Source organism: Sebastes fasciatus, chromosome 1, assembly GCF_043250625.1.
Source record: "Sebastes fasciatus isolate fSebFas1 chromosome 1, fSebFas1.pri, whole genome shotgun sequence".
Taxonomy (NCBI): domain Eukaryota; kingdom Metazoa; phylum Chordata; class Actinopteri; order Perciformes; family Sebastidae; genus Sebastes; species Sebastes fasciatus.
In genome coordinates this window covers 20,968,172-20,980,661 of record NC_133795.1, presented here as the reverse complement: position 1 = coordinate 20,980,661, position 12,490 = coordinate 20,968,172, and the positions used below count along the sequence as shown (strand labels likewise).

At 41.8% G+C, this 12,490-nt stretch overlaps 1 protein-coding gene across 2 annotated transcripts in view; it reads right to left on the bottom strand.

The window, feature by feature from the left end:
* pcbp4 (poly(rC) binding protein 4) overlaps positions 1-11,062 on the bottom strand; it is a 164,759-nt gene extending 153,697 nt beyond the window's left edge. For both annotated transcript variants that reach the window (XM_074637026.1, XM_074637027.1), the window contains exon 1: positions 10,877-11,062. The gene's annotated coding sequence lies outside the window, so the exon portion shown is untranslated. The remainder of the gene's footprint in view (positions 1-10,876) is intronic.
* Between the last annotated feature and the right edge of the window lie 1,428 nt (positions 11,063-12,490).

Here is a 12,490-nt window from a genome sequence, read left to right as displayed (position 1 = left end):
AAATGCTCTCACTAATTAATAGGTGTCTGAATTTCAATTAACGCTGACCTCAATTTCTGCGAGGAAGAGAGAAAACAAGAGGGAGAACATGAAGAGGATAAAAAAAAAAAAAGCGACAGCTTACGTAAGAGAGCATTTCGTGGAAGATATTTTGTTATTCTCTGTCGCTCTGCTGATGTGAACAATACTTCCATTCTTCAACAGATTTTTAGCTCCGAATGTGGAGGCCACCGTTCTCAGGGTCGTGTTGCTTTGGGTTGTCGTGATGCTACAGTACGTTGCATTATTTCATAGGTTCTTTGTTTCGATGTGTGTTCTACCACACTTTTTAACAGAGAGGCTTGTGTTGTGCCATGTAGTGTTACAATACAAAATGGTGCACAGCAATCCTGGGATGTTAGTTGTGTCTTGACGGGTTACATTGTGTAGTGGCTGCCAATCGATTGAAATATTTAATCACGATTAATGGCATGATTGTCTATGGTTAATTGTGATTAATCGCAAATTAATCGCAGATTTTTTATCTGTTCAAAATGTACCTTAAAGGGAGATTTGTCAAGTATTTAATACTCTTATCAACATTGGAGTGGACAAATATGCTGCTTCATGCAATTCTACGCATATATTTATTATTGGAAATCAATTAACAACACAAAACAATGACTGATATTGTCCAGAAACCCTCACAGGTACTGCATTTAGCATAAAAAATATGCTCAAATCATAACATGGCAAACTCGTGGCAAAAATCCTATCGGATGGGGAACCCTGGGCTGGGACAAAATGATAACTCATGGGGGATCGTGGTGTAATTTGTGTCAGTTAAGGGGTCGTTGACGTGAAAAAGTTTGGGAACCAATGTTCTAAATCCTATATACAACCCCAACATAACACACACCTTACTGCCTGTGATCTCTGTTATTATGCCACCCTCTCTGTTTTCCAACTGTGAATGAATGTGAATACAAGAGCATGGACAATTGCCATGACTTTGAAAACAAGTCAGGTGAAATAAGAGTGCACCAGTGCACACAGATACAGTGGTTTTCTGGCTTTTCAGAGGAAAAAGAGCATAGAAAACCATTAAAGTCAGCAGCAACAGAGGATTTTCACATCACAAGACAGTTTGCAGACATAAAACTTAAAGTATTAGATAGAAAGACTGCTATATGGAATAAAAGACTGGAAATACTTGGGCATCAAAATAAAATGTCAAGCACCCAAACATGGAGCTTGGTTGTCCAAGGGAGGTTTGTGTTGTTAAAAAAGGAATCGATCGGGTTGGTTTTAAAGTTGTAACTTTCCTCCACATTCTTGAGCGTTGCAGCATCCAAAGGTTGAATTTCAAACGGTTTCTTTAAGCAGAGATACGATAAAAATAAGCAGTTCCTCCAGGAACCCCTGCGGTGCCACCCGCCTCATTTAAAATGCCAGCTCAACATCGAAGTTTGTGTTTCAGTGTGTGAGTTTCTTGTACATACAGCATATTACAACAGTTTGACTGACTAGAAACTAAAACCGATACTAAAAATAAATGTCATAAAAAATGTGATCCAAAACAGTGAAGTTGCAGGCTGGACAAAAAAAAAACAATGAGGTGGAGGACATTAGAAGGCTCTGTAGAGCTGGAGGGAGCTGTGGAGTCGGGTCATCATTTTCATATAATGCAAATATTATAACTGGTTGCTCAACCGTGGATAAAAAGGTGGTGGGTGTTCCTCGAAATTGGACGGAAAAACTGGCTAAACAGGAAGGCAATCCAGGCACTCCTAGATCTAACAAGTGGCAACCAGGAAGGATATGTTAAAAAGCCTTTATAATAGTGGCTAAATCATTTAAAAAGCCAACATGTTTTGACCACTGTAGATCTTCTTCAGGGCATTTAACAGACAAAACAGGTGTGGCCTCACCTATAGTGTCAGCAACCAATGGGAGGCAATCGATTATAGCCTATGGAGACATCTCATGAATAGGCTAAAATAATTAACTAATATTAGGGCTGTCAAAGTTAACGCGATAACGCGTTAACACAAATTTGTTTTAACGACACTAATTTCTTTAACCCATTAACGCAACATCCGATTTTTAGGTAACCTGGCATCATATGAAACTAGAAAACCTAAGGAATCCATTGGTACCAACTATGGATGCACCGATCCGGTATCGGGTCCGATACTGTGCTCATGTACTCGTACTAGCAAAACAGCTCCGATACAACAGCACCCATACCACTCTACGGCAGCGTGACTGTAACGTTTTTTGTATGTAAGTGTTACTGAAGTGGAGATTTCTAAGTCTGAGAAAAAAAACTTTAGAGATATGTATTGTACAATTTCATACATTTTTCAAGACAGTAAATTTGATTAAGGTAAAAAATACAAATATACTAATAGATATTACCCTGAAACTTACCCAGTTGATTACTTACATTATGACAATTATGTTTCTGAAATTGTATGTTTAAATATGCAAATGAGGCATTATCTAATGTTAACTTCTGGTGAATATGGGATAAATCTACAGACAGAAATAGACGAAGTAGTAAAATAAACACCTAAATGTGTATCTTGGATGTTTTCTTTCCACTAGTCTGAAAGAAGACTTGTTAAGGAAGCAAAATAGCCCAAAATATCAAATTGACCAGTGCATGAAAAATTATGTTTTTGCCTGGGGTGTTTCCCCATAAAGTTATTGGTTCCTAGAGGACAAGCTGCACATCAGAGTCGCTGCTTATTAAACAACAGTTTAAGACTTTGCTGCCATATACATAGCTGCCATCACCCTTGTTACAAACCCATGTCCCAGTTGTCACAGTCCTCTCCATCTCAAGACTAAACTGGATCGAATCAATAAAATCAATGAAGAGATCGCAGCTCTCATCTGGATTCTCCTGGGCCGTCTTTTTCATAGACACCGGCGGGCGTCCCTGACATTTTACCCGGGTTCATCCTCATGTAGCATACACAAAACAGGCACAGCGAATCCGTTTAGCATCCAAGAAGTCACACGGTTTGCCTCGGGCCACTGTTGCATGCATGTAAGGCCGTGATCGATATCAAACTCTTTGATGATGGCAACTCATATGAGCACGGACACACACGAGTTTATAAAGAGGAGCCTGCTATCTACAATTAGTTACACACACACACACACACACACACACTGAGGCAACATGTATACACAAAATCTTCAATCTGCGATTAGACATGCACTTACACAATCAGGCATGCTGCATGTCCCAGCTCCAGGGCTGAGAGCTCGCTGGCATCTTTGAACTCCAACGTGTTGTTGAAAACAGCAGCATGTTAGCATTAATCCCAAAGCTGTGCATGTGTGCGCTGTATGTTGGTGCATTGTTGTGCAAGACTGTATCCATATTCCATACTGTGTAATCACTGTGAGTAGATGAAAGGCACTCAGTCCTTAATCCAAGTGAGGTACTCACCTTTGGACTAGGGGATGTGACGGTGAGGACATTTTCCCACCGGTTAATAAACTTGTGACAACACCGGTGTTAATGATTACTATCGGACATTTTACAAGAAAACATGACGGTCAATATACTGTATGTAGCGCGCTTACTTTGATCTTTAACGTCGGGTGGTTGTGTGTCTGGCCTCTCTGGTCAAGCTTTTGCTGCGGGGGCCGCAGGTTTCCACCTTGCGATGCTCCGCGGCACACACCGGCTGTGACCGCTCTGTCCTCCTCACAGCGATGGCCTCATTAACGTTATGGTTCCCATATAGCATTGAATTTAAATCTGAAATATTGCCAAATTGCCACTTTTTCACTTGTGAAATATGACATCTGCTACTCTGAGCTGAGACTCTGTATGGAGCAGATGCGTTCACTGCCAGTTGTAGCGTCTGTCGTCCGACTTTGTATTAATAACACGGCGCTGATACGACAAAATTAACTAAATGGGTTTTATTTCTGTAAAAAAAAAAGCTAAATGACAGTGGGGATGGTGGGTATGTAATCGATCGGCAACCAGTAACACCGACTACCACAACAAGTGTACTTCGGATAGACCTTCAAAGGCCTGTTTGAGGGTTCAATTTAGAATTAGGTTCAGGTTAGGGTAAGGGTTGGGGTCAGTCATTTAGTTGTGATGGTTAGGGTAAGAGGCTAGGGAATGCATTATGTCAATCGGTGTCCTCACAAAGATAGAAGTACACAGCTATGTGTGTGTGTGTGTGTGTGCGTGTGTGTGTGTGTGTGTGTGTGTGTGTGTTTGGCATGTGTGGTCACGTGTGTTTCTAACAAGCCGTGCCTGCTGCAACCCCTCCACTCTATCCTTATCACAACTACCACTGGTGCATTCCTCGATGCTAACAACAGGCCATAGGCGCTGGACTCTTTTTTTTTTTCCCTCTCTCGCTGTGCCGCTGTTTGTCTGCCCTATAAATAGGCCATTACTTTGAAATGCAAGTATGCTTCCTAAAATCCCCACCCCTCTCACTCCGAGCGCTCTCCCTCAAACACACACACACACACACACACACACACACGCACACTAACATGTACTAGCGGTCCTCCCCGTACACACAATCAGCCCACCGACCCAACAACAGAGCCCAGATTAAACTCGCCTTTTTAAAGCTCACCTCAGTGAGGATGGAGGGGGCAACATCACTGGGCTGTTTGATGTGGCTGGTTGATATGCAGCTCGTGATGTTTCCTTCAGTGAGTGAGAGACTGACTGAGTGCGTGCAGTGCAATGACAGCAAATCCTTGTTTTAACTTATGTAGCCATAGAAATACTATTATATACTATTATACTATACTACCAAGAGTGGAACGGAAATCAAAGTGTTTTCCGTGGTCATTTGACTAGTAGAAAAGAAAATGGCGATTTTTGTTAGCTGCTATGGTGACAACACAAGTCAGTGGCTTTAAAGTGGGGTCGCAACTCGCCGGGAAGAGAGCTGACACAGCTCAGGAGCGGCGGGGAGTGAAGCAGAGGGAACATTAGACGCTGCGCTGCCGCTGGCGACCGGCCCGCTGTTCGGCTTATTTTCTGAAACCAGTGTAGCATTAAAGCATGGTGGAATCAGCAGGCTAGCTAACGAGCCGACAATTCTAATTCTGAACCGCTTTAATGCGGAGAGCTGGCTAGTTAGCTAGCTTGCTAATTCTGCCATGCTTTAATGCGCACAGCTGGACACTTGTAAAAGTTACGCCGCAATGACAGAGCGGCTATAGCTGCTAACGTAGCACAAAAACACACTGTTTATCGTTAATCTGTGTAATCAGTTCCCATTTACTGGGAACATGGCTGCATGTCCGTGACACTACACGCAGAACCGTGGGTGCTAGGTTTACTATCCTGATGGTGAACTGGAGACTCAGTTGTCTGTTGTACTCATAAACTGCAGCTGGCGCACCGCTGCATGTGAGGCACTAATCTTGTCGGTTAACAGTTAATAATCGGTTAACAAGGGTCAGTTATTGGTTAAGAATTTTTTCAGTGAGTCCGCGACTTGCCGTAAACCTTAGCCCGCTACAACGGTTGCAATGGCAACAGTAGGCCTACACATACAAATGGCCGCCACTCTGAACATGCTGCTACGTTGATTTGAATGGAAATGTCTGAACTACTCCTATTCTATTTCTATGCATATAGCTTAATAAAGAAAGCAGTGCAAGTCTTGATGTTTCCTCCTTGCAAATTTGTCAGATTATGCATCTGTAGTCCATATTATGCATTAGTCAATCAACTGGAAATCAATCGACAAAACATTTGATATTCAACTAACCGTTTCAGTCTTTGTTTTTCTTAAGAGAATTGCCTACACTTTCCAATATGAATGTTTCCTGGTTTCCTTTGCAGAGCTTTTTCTTCAGTGCCAACAGAATTAACAGTTCATTTTTTTTTTGTCTTTTACAATATTGTACTTGTGACTGCAACTCTTCTGAAGCAGTTTTCCTGTCGGACACAGCGGTGCAGTGACCTCGTAGTTATAGAAAGTGGCCTTGAGATTTACAGAATATGAGGCCAGCTTCCAGTGAGGACATCCATCCTCCAGCTGCAGCTGCATTATCTTCACTGTAAAACCTTTCTGCTGGATTAGTCAAGGATGTCAAGTGATGCCGTAGCGATCTACCATACTTCATCATGGTATCACGGATGCCCCAGAAAAGGCTTAAAAAGTTGTCAGATCAGCTCACTGCTCGGCAGCACCGCTGTGGTGCATCGTATATGACATGAACAACGAAACACAATAGTGTTTACATGTAATAGCTGTTACACTGATTGTGCAGAGCTTGTGTTTGAATGCATTCACCCAGAAGTATAGTCTCCCCTAATTAACTCAATTAACTCAGGGTCAATTGTACCTTTATCAAATATTTAGATTTCTGTTCTGGAGATGTATGCAAATTAACAGGATAATGCCTCAATTGTATATTTAAACATAAAATTTCAGAAAACTTCTCACACAAAACATAATTGCCTTAATGTAAGTAATCAACTGGGAAAGCTTCATGGTATCTATTAGTTAAAAATGTTAACCTGGGGTGAAATCCCCATGTTGCAGGCTGAATGTCAAATTGTTCCCCTCTTTTACTTTCCAGTTATTTCACTACTCCTTTTCAAGAATGAAGTCTGTGATAAGCAGTACTTCATCGGGAATTTATTGTCCCGAGAGGTCATCTCATACTGTGTATTCCTGCCGTACAGGGACTGTGGCGACACTGAGTTTAGAGCCGTGGTTCCCAACCTGAGGGTCGAGTCTGATAAAGGGGTCATGAGATTATTATCGAAAAGGAAAATAAAAAGAAATCTGATGCACAAAATGGTGTTTCTTTCCGCTATATTTGGCTTTTGTCTTACTCTATATCTTTATACTGTATAGTTTGATACTATTAATATAATCATATATACACTACACTACACACACTATAGATGTTCCAAATTAGGTATAACCTTTAACGAGTCACAATTCTACCTGAATTAGGCCTGCGGAACATATAACTTCTGCACATATATATTTGCACAGGTTCCTGCAAAACTCACATCATAGGGCCTAAGTATTGCAATGTTTACATTATAATGTATGCAGCTTTTCAATGGCATTTACTTTGTTTTAATAATAACTTTAGAGCACTTTTCATATAAGTGGTGTAGCTCAAAGTGCTTACAAAAGAAAATAAAAATGCAACACAATCAAACAAGGGCAGATAGGCAATAAAATAAGACAATAAGGACAGTAGATGCTACAATATATAAGTCAAAATAGAAACCATTAAGAATAATAAATAATGAGAGAATTGATAAAAATAATAATAAAATGAATAATAATAATTAGAATGACATCAATTATAAGCAAAATTAAATTAATAGGTTTTCAGCTGCCGTTTACAAATGTTCACTTTTCAAGCTAAGTGCTGATGAATGCTGCTTTTCTTTGTCTTTAGTGACATTTAAATGAAGATGTATGGATTGAACAAGAGAACGTCACTTTGGGCTCTAGGGAATAGTGATGGGTATTTTTCACCATTTCGTGACATTTTTTAGACTAAATTAGTAAATTAAGAAAATAATTTGAAGATTAACTGCTGATTAAAACCACTGTTAGTTGCAGCCCTGATGTTATTTGGTCTTATAAAAACTATACAATCTATGAAGGCTTGGTCAGTCTTTGATCAGAGTGGTTAATGGGCATGCAACCTGTGATGAGGGGTTAGTATATTACACATTACTTTATATTAAGGGCTCACAGGCAACAACCTTGTTGGTTCTTTATGTTTCTCCTGCAGGGATTGACATTTGCATAGAATCCCCCTAAAACACATCACAGGATCACGCTGCCGCTTTTTTGCATAGGATTATCTTCAGCTGAGTATTATAGCCCTCCAGTGAGAACACGAGGCGATCAGACCTTACCAATTACTGAGCCACACTTTCCCATAAAGACATCGACACCCCCCACCCTACACACACACACACCCACACCCCCACACACACACAGAGAGAGAAGGCAGACTATAGTTGTCTTCTGCCTCCAAACTAGGCTGCTAATGTAACGACTAAACATCTGTGAGCCTTGGGGGAGACTGAGCCATATGCCACCCAAATTTTAGGAGCTGATGGAGGGGGGGATGTAGACCAGGGGGATTGATGCTGTGGGTGGTGGTGGTCTTCTATTAGAGGAGCGGTTATCAGAGTCGGGTTCATGGAGCCTCCAGGGGCCATGTGGGTTTGAGTTACTGAGAGGAAGTAGCAGGAGTGATAATTCACTTTTCTGTTATAATAAAGGATCAGGGCTGGCTAAAGGCATAGGCCATATAGGCGGTCACCTAGGGCGCCACCTTCTGGGGGTGCTGGTCACCCTAAAAAAAAAACACACACAAGAATAAAAAATATATATATAAATATTATTTTTTTTAAAAAGGCCGATGAGTGCCTTTCCTTATTTTCTGCATTGAGGTAACAAATGAAGAAAGAAAGAAAGAGAAAGAAACTTCTGCCCAGCTACACTTATTTGCTAATAAAAGTGTAAGTTGTACTGACATTGACTGAACATTTTTAAGCCAACAATCTGAAGGACCAATTGTTTATTTATATTATAATACAGTTATTTATGAAAATAAAAATCGTAATTTTTGTCGCCATAGATTGCTCCAGGGATGATGTATTTTTTTAGGCAAATCAGGAAGTTAGCGTCGCCCTGGGTTCCCTCGACAAAAAGCCTATGGGATTTTTCCATTGGGTTTTGGATTATTGCAGAAAATAAGCTCTGTGGCAAACACATGTTTATGATACTTACACATTTTGTTCAGCAAGATAATCTCCACAAATGAACATCACTTTTATGATTTTTGAAGTGTGAATGCAATCGCCAGAAGTAAAAAGCTAACGTTAGGCTTTAAACGAACTACACCACTGTTGCAGGAGCGCGAGTATACACAACGCGGATGTAAAGGCGGACGAGTCGGCGTGATTACGTTTAGCAGTCTCATTTAGCCACTTGTTAGCCACCGCCTTTTTTAAGACACATAAAGGCATATTTACTGACGTATTTTATATCGTACAACAAAATGTTAAAATCTCTTCAGCTTGTGTTAACCACAGTCCTTATTTCAGGCATCTAAACTAAAAAAAGTGATAAAATGCTAACTCATTTCCCGATTATAGGACTCATTCCTGAAGCACTCTATTGTGATGTTTATTAAGGGTTCTGGGGGGGTGCCTAGAGGGGCTCCGTGGGGAGGGGTTGCGTGGCGGGGCTCAAAATCCGAATTTCGCCTAGGGCACCAAAAGGGCTAGAGCCGGCCCTGAATCTCAGTAACAGTACAGCTGGTGTTTAAAGCTGCAGTGCGTAGAATTGAATTATGATAAAAAAAATATATTTTTATAAAACGGTCACTATATCCTGACAGTAGTCAAGGCCTATTGAAAGAGGCTGGGTAACGTCTCATAACTCATCTTTAATCGCTTATCCGGGGTCGGGTCGCGGGGGAAAGAAGCTCCAGCAGGGGACCCCAAACTTCCCTTTCCCGGGCCACATTAACCAGCTCTGACTGGGGGATCCCGAGGTGTTCCCAAGCCAGTGTGGAGATATAATCTCTCCACCTAGTCCTGGGTCTTCCCCGTGGCCTCCCCCCAGCTGGTCGTGCCAGGGGGCATCCTTACCAGATGCTCGAACCACCTCAGCAATCAATATTCTGTTACTGTATTGCCCATTACTGTTTAGCTGATTTAGCTAGATTTTTTAAAGCCTGTAAACAGAGCCATTAGGAGGTATAGAATTCTAGTTTTCTCTCAGAACACTTGAATAACAATATGCTAAAAGGTTATTATAGATCTTTTTGCCCATCGATGCCCAAAACATTCTGCCTACTGCAGGTTAAAAAGTCACTGTGTTAATCAGATATTTCATTTCCAGTAGCCCAGCAGCAGTCCAGGGACCACACTGGAGCTTTAATGTGCAGTCTGAAGGGAAGGTGAACACACACCGCTCTATACCGGCTCTGACATGGGTCTTGGGGTATGGGGTATAACACATGCGCAGTGTAACTGAAGCTGTGGTCGTGCGTTGCGCTCAATTTCGGCGAGTGCAAGCGAGATTTTACTGCGCATGTGTTATTCTCCGGGAGGTATGACGCGTGACCCAGCCTCCTTTCTATAGGCCTTGTGTAAAATGAGGAAGTTTGTGACCCGGCAGCCATGTTGAGATCGGTTGGGGAAAATACCAAGCACCGCCCACCAGCCGGAGCTCAGCCAATAGGAACGCTCTCTCTCTCTGAAATTATTAGTTAAAGTCTCCAGTCACAGGCTCGATTTTTTGAAATCCTGAAAACTGAGCCATGAGGAGGTGCAAACGTCTCTCAGAACACTTGAATAACAATATGCTGGAAAGGTTATTATAGATATTTTTGCCCATTAATGAACCAAAACATTCTGCTTACTGCAGCTTTAAAAAGTCACTGTGTTAATCAGATATTTCATTCCCACCCATCGCCTCTCCAGTAAGCCCAGCAGCAGTCCAGGGACCACACTGGAGCTCTAATGTGCGTCTGAACACACGGCTCTATACCGCCAGGCTGGCACGTTGCTTCATCCCGGCGTCTAAAAGAGAGACGGCTGATCATCATCACTGTGACTGGGAACGTTCTGCGCACACGTCGCGTCTTTAATCACAAGCATTGTGTCGTTATAGGAGCAGCGAAACCAGCCCCGGCATCTCTCGCTCCCGCATTCAGCTCTGGAAGTTAAAGTCGAGCAGCAGCAGCAGCGACCACACAACACAACACATCCCCAGCTCTCACTTTACAACGCAAGTGTGTTTAAACTCGTGCACATGGTTGAGCCAGGCAGCGCTGACAAGACACGCACATAAACAAAACATTAGAAAGAAGAGAGATCTGTTACCGTGAAGAAGAAGAGGAGGAACAAACGATGCAGGAGTGGAGGAAGAAGAAATTATAAATCCTTAGTTGGTGCCCGCATTGTCGGACAGAGAGGAGGAGGAGGAAGAGGAGGATGATGAGAGGGAGCAGGCTGCTACTGTGAGGGAATAATCCGACTGTCAGTGACAATAAACCGGAGAGCAGAGGAAGAGGAGAAGGAGGAGGAGGAAGAGGAGGAGGAGGGGGGGGCTCCTCCATCCAATTAGAAAGAGCCCGATTGATTGTCACAGGAAATAAAGCAGAGTGTTTAGAGCAGCTCCAGTCTGTCAGGATGGGACACTGTTTGATTGGAGGCTGTTTTTTTGGGAGGAAAGAGGGACATTTTAAAATGGAAATAATAATAATAAGTATGAATTAGAATCACGTGATCAAAGCATGACAAAGTGCTATACTGGCAGTTTGTGATTTAGGGTAACAGCAATTTATTTCAGCATGCTGTGCAGATTTCCTTCACTATATTGCCAGATCCACTGTGCGAGATGCAGTGCTGAGAGATTATAGTGCACATTTCCATATTCATAAACTGCCATGTAGCCTTCACCATGTCTCCTCTCCTGCTGCCATCTAGAGTGAGCAGGAGGTCATTAAAGACAGCCTGGCACACACTTCTGTTTTTATGATTTCAAACTATGATACAGTGGCTCCATATGATTATTATAACTACGGCTGTAAATCGATTCAAATATTTCATTGTTTAATCGCACAGTTTTTATCTGTTCAAAATGTACCTTAAATGGACTGTATGTACGTTTTTTACATGTATTAACATTTTTTAATTATTTTTTATTGCCAATGTGTGAACAGGTTGTAACCTAACCTAAAAAAATGCGACCCTCCGTAACTTTCTGGGTTTACTCCATCATCTGTAGACTGCTTTTAATGTGAAAAATCTGGCCGGTTTTTACGGGAATATCGGCCAGATGTCATGTGCGCTCGCGAGTGCCTTTATTTTCAACTCCGCCTACAGGGGTAACAGTGTGCAACCATAGCTAACGTTCAGTTAGAAATGGAGTCCGCTAACGGCAACAATGCACGCTCACGTCTACTTAGTGCGAGCACAAGTGCGAGCAACAGAACTCTGACTGTTGTCATCTTAATGGCCATATGTGTCACTGTTAACAAGCAATTTCTTAGTTTTCCATAGAGTCCCTTTAAAGGGACATATGTCAAGTATTTAATACTCTTATCAACATGGTGGCGGGCAAATATGCTGCTTTATGCAAATGTATGTAATATATTTATTATTGGAAATCAATTAACAACACAAAACAATGACAAATATTGTCCAGAAACCCTCACAGGTACTGCATTTAGCATAAAAAATATACTCAAATCACAACATGGAAAACTCAAGCCCAACAGGCAACAACAGCTGTCAGTGTGTCAGTGTGCTGACTTGACTATGACTTGCCCCAAACTGCATGTGATTATCATAAAGTGGTCATGTCTATAAAGGGGAGACTCGTGGGTACCCATAGAACCCATTGTTACGGACGTAAATTAAAATAAGTAAACATTGACTTTTAGTTTCCCACTGGACACGAACTCCAGTCTCCTGGGTGAAAGTCCAGTGTTT